The following is a 14,817-nucleotide window of genomic DNA, read 5'->3' as shown; positions in this document are numbered from 1 at the left end:
ATGTATATCCATATAATTTTCACGTGTGTACGGACAAGTACATATAATTCATCACCATCAATGCCTCGCCAGTGTGTCTCATTTCTCACCGCCCGACCGACCAACCGCCTCCTGCCGAGCATCGCATGCGAGCAGCTTATAGCGTGAAAGCAAGAACCGGTATTCAACTCTTATGTAGATGGTATGCATTATTCGTATGCTCACTGAGTGTAATTTGCAGTCATATCGACTTTATCGTCGCCGCAGTAGCTGCCGCTGCCGCTGTCGTCGTCATCATCGTCACCACCGTTTGCAAATTGGGTTCGATTCAGTTCGTCAGATCTTGGCCTTAGTTAGTCAGTCGTGCGCCGTTCAGCTCGTGACTAGTGATTTGCTGGTCGGTAGGCCAAAACTTAATAAAAGGTATTCGCCGTTGCCTTTCATATATTCCTGCTATGTACCTACCCTGAGAACTCTCCGCATACATAGCAGTGTATATCCACATACGAATTCTCTCAATCGCAAATTTTTTTAGCAAACACAGATTTCAAGTTAATTTGTGAAAAGCTGCAGTTTTTACAATTAATTAAAACAAAATGTTATTTAAATTTTCAGTACCCCGCAACATCTCAGTGTATAATAAGTGAAGAATGCAAAATGTATTGATTTTTTTCAAAATCACCAAAAAACGCAATCGTCGGGCTTTGTAATCGAAAAAGTGTGCTGACTTAGCGAAACGTTTGTATTTAGCAGATTTTTGGCATGTTTTTGGTTTTTTTATCGGTTATTTAATTAATGATTTATAAAAGTAACGAAGAATATTCAAATGAAGCGGTTTTGTGGCAATTTCTATATATAGAAGAACAAAATGGGAGAGCGAAATTGAAAGGACCTGCAAAAAAGTTATATAACTTAGAGCAAGTGGCGTGGGTAGCACGTTGTTTGTGTTACGTTAAGTTGCTCAGTCGCTGAGCCGAATCGAGTCAAGAGATATGCTGAAATTATCCATTGACTGCGTTTGTATACATGAATTTGTTTCTGCTCTATTCGCCTCCAGCACCAGCGGGAATACGAGGCTGAGTAAATGATTTGTGGAAGGCACTACAAACATTTATATAAGTACATACATACATACATGCATATATGTATATGCACATGTGTATACTTTTGCGAGCATATGTATTAAATAGCCTGTGAAGAAACCCCCCCAACTACATACATATGTATCTAGTGAGAGAAATGTACTGATTCACAACTAGTGTTGTCAGTAAAAAAATGTCAGAGTGGTAACGAGTACATTATTTCAAATAATTTCAAAACTTACTGTGTTTGAGACAGTTTATAGGAGAATTTTATAGCTGATTTTTACATTTTTTATCATAATAAAATATTTAATTTATACTTTAAAGTATATGGTAAATGTGTTTAAAATAATAAAAGTACAACGAATTACCAATTTCTAACTCTTTTTTTTATTTAATTTGCTTGTAGGCCTTCATAAAAGTATAGCGCATTCTACAATAAAGCTCCAAACTTTGTACAAAATTTACAAAACTTTAACAAATTTAAAAAAGTTGTTATCAAAATTTTCAATCTTTAAATCAAAAGATAAAACCGCCAAACATATGATGAGATCGTGCCCAGCATTGGTACGTAAGTGGGAAAACAATGTAGAAGCATAAAGCTCAGTTAAATAGGGCAAAAACTAAATTTATTGAGCAAGTTGGGCTCAGAGAAATATTCTGAATCTATGAGGGGTACAACAGTTCTTTCACGTCGCAGTTCAAAATCCGCTCATAATAATAATAATAATGAGAATCAGAATCTTTGGAAAACTTTAAGGTATGCAGTTTTATAGCTCATTCAATTTTAGTATGCTAAAATGTGAGTTTCAATTCGCTCAAAAATAGGGTTAATTTTTTAGGAGTTTGTTTTGCTTACTATGTTGAGAATTTTTCCCAAATAAAACATGTTCGGAAAGTAGTCTTTATATGGAAGAAAATATTCAATACTTCAGCGTAATAAAATTTTCAAAAATCAACAATAATATTGAGCCACTTGAAATTTGCTTTTTGTTAAGCTAGTACTAAATGGGCTATAAAACTGCATACTCAGAAATTTTCAAAAGGCTCTAAATAAAAATTTGACAGTTTTGAGGTATTTTTTTTGAAATTTGTTAAATTTTTAAAATAGTTTTGTTGTTTTTTTTTTCACAATGTACCACACTACAATAAAAACATAAAGAAATACTAAAAAAATATTGCTGAAACTTGCTACTTCGTCGCGCTACTCCTATTATTTTGAACACAAGTGTGTGTGTGATATGTACATATGTAATTACCCTGCAGAAAATGAATCTGACTTAAGAATAACTCAAAAATTGATTTGAAATCAACTAGCGGTAACTTTAAACTGTTGATTTTTTGATAACTACTTTTTGGCGGCACCTAACTAATTATCTACGGCCACAAAATTGTCATGGGTGACATCTAAATAACTATAACTTAACTCATATTTATGTTTTCACTAGTAGTTACTTGTCAAATAAAAGCTACTTGCCTACGTAGTAGCCGAGTTATGGCAAGACAATTATTTGTAATGTAATGAAAATGTAAATATAGAGTGTCCGGTAGCAGAATTAGGAATCAAAAGTCAAATTAAGAAAGAATTACTAATGATAAAAGTTTATATATATATATATAATTGGCGCGTACACCCTTTTTTGGTTGTTTGGCCGAGCTCCTCCTCCTATTTGTGGTGTGTGTCTTGATGTTGTTCCACAAATGGAGGGACCTACCGCTTTAAACCGACTCCGAACGGCAAATATTTATTATGAGCAGCTTTTTCATGGCGGAAATACACTCGGAGGTTTGCCATTGCTTCCGAAAGGCAAACGCTATTAAAAAAAAACGTTTTCTTCATTTTGGTCTTTCACCAAGATTCGAACCTACGTTCTCTCTGATTTCCGAATGGTAATCACGCACCAACCGATTCGGCTACGGCGGGCGCTTAAAGTTTACTTCAATAATTATTACAAAGAAATTGTTTCCTCTAAATGTTGGTCGTTACGTCGGATACACTCTTGGAATCTGATCTACGTACTCCGTACGACTCTCTGGCAAAGTGCCATTCAGCTCGCATACAATATTTTCTTTTAGTGCTGAGATTGTCGCTGGATTTTATTCATAAACTTTACTTTTGAGGTACCCCCACAAGGATATTATTAGGGTTAAAATCGGGCCGCCTAGGTGACCAGGATATGTCGTCGAAATGGTTTATCAGTTTGCTAGAGAAGAAATCACGCAGTACCACCATGTAATGGAGGAAAGATGTTCTATTATGGTTGGCAAAAACAAATCTCAATTTGAGCGAGCTCCTACCACCATGCAGACCTAAAAGTGAAATATTCTACAAAGATCAGAAGCAACACTTTTCTACTTTTCTTTAGAATCACCAAGCCCATAAACAAGAGTACTCTTTCTAGGCACAATGGGACACACTTTTATAAAGGTGTAACGATTAGAAACTCTCATTTGCAATGTTTTATGATTTGAAATTTTTCGTACTAAGTATAAGCACCATGAATCTCTCGGTGTCAAGATAAATCTCTCAATTAACCGTTTTGAAGACGGCACCAGACGACGAACTAACTCTGGAAGCACAGTCTTTATGGGAACCCTCGACCTCGACAAGGATCTAGTGATAAAATATTAGTTGGAGTACTGATGTGACATTGTCTCACTTCATATTAAATAATATTAAACATAGTATTGAGATTAAGGATATCCTCATTAGTTTATTTAAGCAAATTTTGTGTAATATTTGTGTAGTTTGCAAAAACTATATTTCTATGCACACCGACCGTTTCTGAAAGTCAGGTGATAGTGATATTCGATCTGCTACTGAGATTTAATTGTTTTAAGACAAGTGCATGCCTGTCAGTTAGAACTCATAGTAAAGGGTAAGGTGGTTACTAAATCGTTTTGTTAAGAAAATCAACAACATTTTGATGAATGGAATAAAAAGTAAATACCAAGTAAAAGCTAAACAAATACTCGTATATGTACTTATGCCTATGTATTGAGGTTTATTAGAAATATAGGTACTTATAGTATAAAAATACTACCCCTAGACTTACCCGGCGAGCGGTGTTATCGTTTACAATTGTTGTTGTTAAATTGCTTGTTGCATTTAAAGTGCGCTCTGCTTCTCATAAAAATAAAAATAGCATAGGAGAGTTTTTGCTTTCACAATATAAATGCGAACCGAATGCTACCCATGATGCAATAATTTTTTAAAGGTCGTTTCACCCCTTTTTCTTAGCCGTCATATCTGATAGAAATCATGTTTCATATTTTTTGTAGGTCCAAGTTATTTAAAATCATCCACCGTCCTCACGTTGGAAAAATAAAAAAAAATACTAAATAAATAAAAAGAAATTAAATCTTATAATAAAGGCAGAAAGGCTTGTGAAGGCAATTGCCAAGGGAAGCGTTTTGCGGTGAAGTAAATACAGCAGATGACTCTCAGCTTTGGGCGTGAAGGCCGGAGGGAGTGTGCAGCGGAGAAGGCGTAAAGCTAAAAAATAGACCACTCTATCAACCTCGAACCATCTGAAATAACTCCTACTGTTCTAGAAGCTTAACCAGCAAGGTGGCATTTGACATACGTGGAGGTAGTGCATCACGTCAACGCTACTAGTTAAGCCCCTAAGCTTCCCTAGTAAGACGGGCTTTACCACGAAAAATATACCATGATCAGTGATCTATAAGGTATGGTCCCCATTTTGCTAATATCTGATCAATCAGTGAAAATATAGATATATCTCACGATCTCAATTATTCTGCTAGTACACTTTGTACGATTGCTGGGTATATAACCCATAAAATTTCACGGTTTAGTGTTTAAATGAAGAAGTTATATTGCAAAATTTTGTATCTAAATAATCATCTTCTTTTACGAATATCTTGGGACTAAAGACCAGATACCACAATTTTTCATGCGGAGCTCTTCGCCATAATGGAAACAGTGGAAATCATATACAAAAGCGGGTTCGAGAAAATAAGAACTAAAATACTTTCGGACAGCCAATCGGTTCTCAAAGCCTTGAATAGCTGCATATTGAAGTCAAAAGTCCTAACAGATTGTAACGATGCACTCGCCAAACTAGCCACTCATTAATCAGGTCTCACTGAGGGACACGCAGAAAACGAAAAAGCAGACTTTTATGCCAAAAAAGGGGCAGAAGGGCTATTTATTGGGCCAACCCCATTTTTCGGCTTTAACAAAAATAATATAAAACAGAAAACCAAAAAATGGATCCAAACTCAAATCAGGGAAGAGCATAAGCGGCCTTAATCACTCCAAAAAGTTTTTGAACTTCAATGCCAATAGAGCAAAATCTGCTCTAACCCTAGCTAAAAAGGGCCTCAGATTAATCTGTGGAGCACTTACAGGTCACTTTGCCTGTAATAAACATTTTAACACAATAGGATTATCTAGTACAAGATTATGTAGGTTCTGCTGTGATGAAGAGGAGTCTATGGAACACTTAATCACCATCTGTGAGGCATTAGGCCACAGGAGACACAGAATCCTGGGCTCATACCTACTAGAGGAGGAACACCTACAATTGCTCCCTCCTAAGGAGCTGGTCCGATTCCTCGGTATACTAAATAATTATAATTAAGTAATTAGGTGCGCACAATAGATCGATCTGGTTGCAGTGCACAAGAGTCTTAGCCTAACCCGTACAACCATTACCATTACCATTGCTTGTATTGAATATATTTAAAAAATGAAGTAATCAGTTATGGAATTTACAAATGTTTTCGAGAAATGCGTAAATGTTTATTTAAAAAATATCTCAAATAATAAATTGAAAACCCCAAATTCAATATCGTAAGAGTGGTAACGTGGCGTGTTTGTCAACTGACCCTGTTTATGCCGAAAATTTTGAAGTGAAACTACCTTTTACAAATTATTGCATCACAAACGCCACCTAAAGCATCTATTTTCCTAGCCAATATTTGTCGAATAAGAGAAAAAATATTATTTTTATAAATATTTCGGTCCCAGCACTATATAGGGAATTCTAAAAAAAGTAGCCGATAACCTACTCAGGACATCCTTTAGCTATCATTGAGAGTGCCGTCAACTTCGTTTGATCCGTTTCAGAGATTAACCCGTTCCGACAAACAGGCATGGGAAAGTGATGCGAAATCTATAGGCTCTCCTTTTCAAATGACAACCTCACCCACTGTCTTTTAGACTTGGTGCACTCTGCTATCGCCAACAAAGCAATGTCGACCGATTAAAGGATAACCCTAACACCCTGGCACTGAGCAAATGCTGTCGCCCTTCGCAGATAAAAATTTCTGCTGCAAACTTGCTGAAAGGCACGTAGACTTGGGGCTGACACCCCCATTTCACGTAAAAAACAATAAGTCGAGATACCTTCACAAAAGCCTCCCATTGAAGGAAGCTTTGACGCACCCTGCGTTGTAACGCTATGAAAGAAGAAGAAGAAGAAAAAGAAGAAGACAATCAGGCAAGCATTTAGAAATGGTCGACTTATATTCTGCTATGATAGTTATGATTCTCCTACATAATACGCAATAATTCTCTGTTAACACTTTCAATATACAGACGACTCTACGGTTTTATGACAGTATCACAGAGGCACACAGTGGTATACATACTTAACACAAAACATTACTTTCACATTTCCCTTTGTATATGAGGGTATAAACGTGTTTATTTATTTAATTTTAATATGCGATAATAGTCACATTCCATTAAAATTAATGGCTGAAGATTAAAATCGAACACCATCTTATTCAGAGCAAAATAAAAAGAAGGTCAATAAAATTAATGGAAATGTTATAAAGCTTTTTAGAAAATATTGAATAGACTTCAAATAATCGAGCGCTAATAAATTAATGTTCATAAGTAAATGGACTTTTTATAAATATGCGTGCAAAGTTAGGTTATGTTCTGTCCACACCTGCATAATTGCTAAACCTCTGTACATTAATGAAGTAGGGTATTACACATTTTTTCCACGAAACGGGCGTTTGAACACTATATAACGGTATCTAGTTGGGTGCCTCCTAGATGAAGCAAAATGTTCACTCTAACAAGAAGATTTAGCAATTTAGCTGCGCCAAAAAATTACTTGAGCTTTTTACCCCTTTTTATTTGTGAAAAATATTTTTTAATGATCAAGTTAATCCGAGGTTTTCAAAGAGCTATATGAAACCTATTTATGACTGTTGCTTAGGATGCTGATCATAGCAGCTTGGATGGATATTATCGCCAATTCAATTTCGGCAACAGATAATAGTCGCAGGATACCAAAGCAGGTTGGAATGCGTTGGAATGAAATTGTGGATGGGCGGAAATTTTTCGACTATTCAGGCAATATTGGCCATTTTACTCGAAACCCAGAGAGAGAATTTTTTATTTTATTTTTTATTTATTTATTAATCAAAAACAGGATGCTTAAAGACTGTAATGGACAGATAAAGGGCAGGTAGAGACTAATGAGTTGAGATTTCATTTATTCCCTGCAACTTCGCAGATTGTTTTAAGAATCGTAGCAGTGTGCCAAGCGAAAGAGAAAGTTGCTTGTCCACTCTCAATATATCACAGTTTCAGCGGTCTGACATGCATTTTCGCCTTTATCAAAGAAAAACTGCAAAATGTTTCGAATTTTCACTTTGTTGACTTCCATTGTTAACTCCCTGTAACTCACAATTGAATAGAACAAACGACAAACAGAAAACGAGTTTTTTTAGTGTGCAATGTCACCTTGACAAGAGCATAAACTTTAAATTGTTTGACCAATACTTTACTTAGTATAGATCATTACACTATTTCATCTACCGAGAAAATAATGGATTTCTTTTTGAATTAACCCGGAAACTCGGTGAAAATTCGATATGCAGTTATCTGAGGAATTCCCAATTCCATTTCAACGATTTTTAAAGACATCTTATTACTAATTTAAATGAAGTGACGCACTTTTTCAATGTTTTCTGGATATAACTGTGGACGATCTGGTATTTCATGGTCACTAAGCCATTCTCTACCCGATTTAAACCGCTTAAAATTGTTTGTGCCACTCTTAGTTTGTGCCACTGTTAGTTATTTTTATTTATGAAAAATTATTTGCTATTCAAAAGGACCAAATTCCATCAGTGACTAAGTTTATATTCTATATAATGGTTATTTTCGAAATTTAAAATATGAGTATTTTAAAAAAAGTGTTGCCATTCTTTACAGGTTTTAAAAAATTCGTGGGGTATTTTAGCATATGTACATATATATATGAACTCGCGTAGAAACTATGGGTATAAATTAGACCTTTATTTAAAATTCCTCACATGCTTCTATTTTCGACATTGTCTGAGCACAGATAGAGTTTTTGCTCAACTAAATTCGACACAGCAAAATTCGCAGAATACACTTAATAATGAATGACTTGTTTACAAATTTATTACGTACACACTAACTGATAGATTGCGCTCAAAGGCCGGGAAAGTAATTGACAAGAGCATAAACCTATGAAGAAATCATTTTGACAATATCGCTATGGTGCACAGTGAACCAATGAACCAAAGTGCCAATCTAGAGGAACTTATTTGTATCCGTTGTATAAGAGTAACTTCTACTGTATCTGTAGTTTAAGATATATTGACTTGAATTTTGGTATGTAAACCGTAATTTTGCACAAGGAGGTTAAAGATAAACAACTTTGGACCAAAACTACTCCTCTTACATACATAAACCTGCATTTCGGTTAGAAACTTTTTTACTTTTACTATTGAACAAATCCCCACCACCTTATCAGTACTTCAGTATAATTATTTCGAATATATGTAGCAATATGAAATATGCAAGCTGTTTGAAATGCAGAAAAATTAAAAAAATGTCAACATTTCCACTTCGTTGGCACACTGACACCTGAAATCTGTTGTGAATTGTTTCAACAGACGTTGTATGCATTGTTTACCGCTTATTTGTTCATAATTTGCGAGCCGTTGAGTTCATTGCTCTTAGTCGTTTATTTATTAGATTTGTTTTATTAAAATGATAATAAATTATTAATATTAACTCCAATCGGTGGATAAAGACGACTTCACCGACTAAATAATTTAAATTAATGAAATTCCACTATTTTTATACTTTATACCTTTGGTAGTATAAAATATAACATGGAAATCTTAAAATTTACTACTTAAAATTGCTCAAAAGAGATTTTTCGCATCGGTCGACTATGCCGCACAGTGTTTCGGCTAGATGAAATTAAGTGGAAAAAGTATTGAGCACTTCATAAACACTCAAAACGATCGTGTTTAGTTGACCGAACGCTCATACGAGAATTTGAGCCTACGTATGGCCACTCGAAGCAATTTTCCATCGCAAGTAATGGTTTGGGCCGCAGTGACCGCTGATGGACGCTGTCCAATCGTTTTTATCGAGCCTGGGGTCAAAGTGAATGCGACTTATTATCGAGAAAATGTTTTAGAAGCTGCTTTAGAGTCATGGACACGCAAACATTTCGGTCGTAGACCATGGACTCGGCACCGTCTCATAAAGCTCGTGTGAACCAAGAATGGTTAAAAAATCATGTTCCACACTTCATTTCGTCCACACAATAGCTTTCGAATTCTGGTCCACTTCGGAGAGCAAGGTGAGGCCTAAAAAATATACGAGAATGGGCCAAAATACCTCAAGATCACATTCGTGCAGCATGCAACTAATTTTTTGACCGTTTAAAGGCTACAGTCAAGGCAAAAGGTGGTCATATCGAGCTAAAGTGAATATATGTTAAAATTGTAATCATTTTTGAACAATTTTGTCTTTGAAATCAATAAAAACTAATTTCACACAAAAAAGTTATGGTGTTTTAAATAGGTAACACTTCATATCGTTCACCCTGTATAATTAACATCTCATTATTGGCATGATTTTTTCTTATTTTGACGAAATTGCAAAACTAAATCGAAAATCGCGAGAAAAATTCATATATCACCGAAAACTGCATGAAATGCAGCATGGATCTAATTTAAGGATTTGACGAACCGGTCCCCATATTTCTGTTAGCAATAACCTGAAGCATGTACATTTCCAATTCTATTTTTTTAATGAAAAAAAAATAAAGCAAATACAAAATAAATGCCAAATACATTCACGTAAAAAATCCATGACACTTATAAAATTGATTGATTTGAAAAAAAATAGTACTTGGTATTGAAACTGATTAGTCTAAATCGAGCCAATTATACCTGTACATATATCCTGACCTATTAGATGTACTTATACCAATTTCATTACTTTGGCGGTTTGTTAGTTGGCTGTTTGACAAATATGGTTCGCTGTGAACGGTCTCTTCGACTTAACATATTTCTGTTAGTTTGGTAATGCCCTTTCGCATTAAAAACTAAAAATGCCTAAATATAACGAAAAAGCAAAAATTATTTAATAAATAATAAAAAGCAAAACATTTGAATGAAGGCTTCTAAATGCATTTAGGGAAGTATATAAATAAAACTTGATGTTTTCGACATAAAAATATGTACTTCAATTTCTACAGTCTCATTTTTCTTGGGGCTTCTGGTGCCTACGAATTAGCTTACGCTGGATTTACAAATCAAATATGCGTAAAACTGGCAAGTAACGAAGCAACGAGCTCGAAACCCCTGTTGTTTCTTTAGAAAAGTGCCGGCCGTTAAGAGAGATGATGAGTAAATAATGTAAAATTTTGTATTTACCAAGGATGATAGATTTAGAAGGTTTGCTCTTTAACTATGGCAAATTCTTCGGCATTCGAATTCCCCACGACCATTTCACATATATTCACTCACTCCTCCAATCAAGCGTTGTTCAGACAGCAACGAAGTATTATTGGTGTATTTTTTCATATACCACTAACACAATATCAGTGTTTTTGTAAACACATCTCTAGTAAGCTCAGCCCATCAGCTGATTCTGTCAAACTAGCTCGGAGCCGAATAACAGCCGAAGTCAGTTAAAGAGCTCAGCTTACTCTCCAAAATTGCCCAAAGAGAATAAGGCATCGGATTCGTCTCTGGTGAATTTGAGAGTCATTGTGTGCACGTTATAAAGTTGGGAACGTTGTTTTTTAGCAATTCTTGGTTTACTCGAGCTTTGTGAGAGGGGGCCGAGTCCTGTTGAAACATCCATGGTCTGCCACCGCAATGTTTGTCTGCCCACGGATTCAAAGGAACCTCCAGAATACTTTCCTGATAATATTATATTTCGCATTTACCTTGATGCGAGGCTCGATAAAAACGATTGGAGAGCGCCCATCTGCGGTTACAGCGGCCCAAACCATTACATGTGACGGGTGCTACCTTCTGGCGGCCAGAAAACACAATGCTCGGACATTAACCGCTTCCGGCCAAGCGAAGCAACTCCTTCGCTCTCTCAAGTCCGACCTGTTGATGCGTTGGTGTGAGATCATGCGCCTTTTGGATCTTATAAGACCTGACTTCGAGATCATTTTTCAGTATGCGGCGGATACTATGGCCAGATATTTTCAGTTCTTTCGCCATTTGATTGGCACCTCGTCGGGGATTTCGCTCAAGCCGCTTCTTCACTTTTTGAACCATTTCACGTGAGGTTTCAGTCTTTTGATGACCACCTCCAGGACATTTCGCAATGTTACCAGTCTCATTGTAACCAGTAATGGTGCGATAAACGAGAGCTTTATTTACTTTAAGGTGCTCGAGCTCATGAATAATCGCTGGTTGTGATTTTCCAGCCAAATATAATGCAATCACACTAATACGTTTGAAATCCGTTACTGATTTTTTACCCTTGTTTACTCTCGGCAAAATTCTTCCGCGCGCTTGTAAACAATACTCTGGACTGCCATTTAGCCAACTAACAGATAGCTGATGCCCGTGTATCAGCTGTGCGAGCGGTCTGAAGTTGGTTATATTTCGCGTGCCGGACCCTATAAAATATATTAGTTTTTGATAAAAAAAAGGTCAGACTTTAATAATCGGAAGTCACCATTTGCTGAATTTGAGCGAAATATAAGAAGTTTCAATAATAAAGGGTATAGCTTTAAATATAGTTAATGAAAATGTGTAATGATCACATTTAGATCACGAAAAGGGATGCACACTAGGTCAATACTTATTAATGACGAAGCGTAATATTTATATACTCTTCCTTTTTTTGCCTCGGAAACGCCTACATGCATACATATGTATGTATGTACGTAAATGCTTACACGCGTCGAAAAGTGTGCACAATTGTGTATACATTTATATTATTACTTCGCACTAAGTGCAATAAATTTACGTTTGAAAAAATGTGACAGATCACATGAATTAAATTTTATTTAAACTTGATTAGAAATTGTCTATTATAGTAATTAGCGTTGTGTGAAGAGGAGTTGTCGGTACAGACGTATTAATGGAAAAGTACGAATTTGTAAATACCAGGCGTTTCTTAATTGTTCACGGAAAAATGCTTTAATCTGAAGCCTAAACACCAAATGCATTTGTCAATTGTTTAGAATTTGTTTAGAATAGATATAATAATTAGAATACTGATGATGAGCCTTTCAATATCTACATACATAATACGAAATGTGATTACCTACAAAACTTCTTCAGCTCACCCTCTATGTGTGCACGCATATAAGGAATCTGCAAACACGCACTCTGAAGGTACACAGAATATATATGTACATGTGTACACATGAAGCTACCCAATAAACCAAGGCCTTCTCTTCTTGCATCTGCACACATATTATCCATAGTGTGAATTCCATTTAGACGACCCACTTATCTGAGTGCTTTCATCACCAGGTGCTAATTATCGATAACTATTAGGAATGTTATTTGTATATATAATATATAAATATGTACATGCAATGTTGTAGTAATATTTTTTTAGTTTCTCCATTTAGATAATAAAGTATTGGAAAAGTAACTAACTTACAATGGTATCCGCTAATAATGTACTAAATGAGCCGAGTTAAGATATACAGTGGACGAAAACTATTGTAGTTAGGCGTACTTCAACTTTTCATTGCTCAGGTTCAATTTGGTTTTTTGAATAACGTTTTTACTAAAAACAAAATAATATTTTAACTGATGGAAATCTTTATTTTGACCTTTACGCGCTCTATAGCTGGTCTGTTAGTATGCTGCAGCTGTTGAGTTCACAAGTGTCAAATATGTTTGACGTACGACGTCATTTTCAAAAACTATGAAATTCCGATAGGGTGATTAATTTTGTGCCACCTGATATTAGTTATTCTCTCCCAACATGAAATCTCCAAATAGTAAATATGAAAGTAATAGTTAATGAAAAGTAATTAAGCTCATTATTTTTTACTTTGTTATGGATTTAAGTATAACAAAAAGATAGTAAAAATTTAATTGGGGTGCGAAATTAACTTAGAAGCACAAAAAACTAGAGAATTCAAAGAGGGTAAATTGTTTTGATTTTAGTTTAAATGTTTACTTTTCCTTCTATTCATCCGCTCGACTTCAAAAATTCTATTTGGAGTTTGGTTTATTATTTTTTTAACGTAGTTGTCCATTGATATCAAAACGGCGCTTTTGGGCTACTTGGGGAGTGCCAGAGTGGCACTTCAACCATTTCACCAACCATTGATAAGTTGAACCAAGCTTGCGGAATGGCAGTTTTCAGCTCCCGTATGGGCAAATGTTGCTTACCGTTTGCTTATACTCCGGTAGAGAGGATTCCCTAAACATTTCCTATCGGTTTCAAGTACGGATTTCTCACAAGCCAATACCAAATATATATTTTTGGCATGAACTGCAGAAGTCCTTTGAATATATAATCCTCTTAGAACTTAAATTCTTGTATAATTCCACTTAGAATATCCTCCCTTAAGGGGTTATACGCAGTTATGAAGCAAATAAAAGACGGGTTGTCAAGGATTTATCCTGAAGAAACTTCAGAATATTTTAATTTGGAAATTTTTGGCGGTTATAAAAGCATCCTTCAAGAACGTAACAAAATTTTTTATTTATGAAAATGTTGATTATAGAGCGCGCTGCAGGCGATTTCTGGAACCTCCTTTAAAAAAAGACGATTTACGGTGTACATCGTAACTCAGGATTGGATTATCTGAAATCGAAAAACCAAACAAATTTTGTTAATATATTAGATTATCTAGTAATTAATCGTTCGGCTAATCAAAATAGTGAATTTTCACAAAATGGCAGCTTTTAAAAGAAATGATTTCGATTTTTACGTTAAAATTTGGCCGTAAATTGATTATAAAATGGAAAATAAGTATCAGATTTAAAAAAGGAACGATTAATTACTAGAAAATGTATCTTTAAATATCGTGTACACCGACTTGAAAAATGCCGTTTTGAAAAAACCACGTTTAAAGTTTCAATACCTACCTTAAAACGTGCCGAGGCATCTCTACATATTTAGGTATAACTCCGAAAGTATTGCTTAGATCTACTTCAAATTTCGTGCGTATACTTTTGAATATATGTACATTACAAAAATGCAATAAAAAAATCGATTTTTTTGAAAGTCATAACTGCGTATAACCCCATAAATCGGTATACATTTTTGAGTCCGTTAGTGATGTTATGAAAGACAAAGTAAACTTTTCGTGGCAACCGAATGCACTCCAAACCATAACTGAGCCACCGGCAAACTTAATTTTTTTTTATTAAGTGCTATTTAACCTCAAATCGTACCAGTAATAGGTTTGACCATCTACGTCGTCTAAATTATTATTTTTTTTTTCGTCGAAAGAAATAACTCTTTACCACTCCTCCGCCGAATATATGGCGAAAA

The 14,817-nt window shown here is 35.2% G+C and overlaps 1 protein-coding gene across 2 annotated transcripts in view; it reads left to right on the top strand.

Moving 5' to 3' along the window:
- Window positions 1–291: 291 nt before the first annotated feature.
- Window positions 292–14,817, top strand: part of LOC128858151 (proline dehydrogenase 1, mitochondrial) — a 58,429-nt gene continuing 43,903 nt past the window's right edge. For both annotated transcript variants that reach the window (XM_054094163.1, XM_054094162.1), the window contains exon 1: window positions 292–402. The gene's annotated coding sequence lies outside the window, so the exon portion shown is untranslated. The remainder of the gene's footprint in view (window positions 403–14,817) is intronic.

Source organism: Anastrepha ludens, chromosome 3, assembly GCF_028408465.1.
Source record: "Anastrepha ludens isolate Willacy chromosome 3, idAnaLude1.1, whole genome shotgun sequence".
NCBI classification, from domain to species: domain Eukaryota; kingdom Metazoa; phylum Arthropoda; class Insecta; order Diptera; family Tephritidae; genus Anastrepha; species Anastrepha ludens.
The sequence above is the reverse complement of the archived record's forward strand: the minus strand, read 5'-3'. Positions and strand labels throughout refer to the sequence as shown.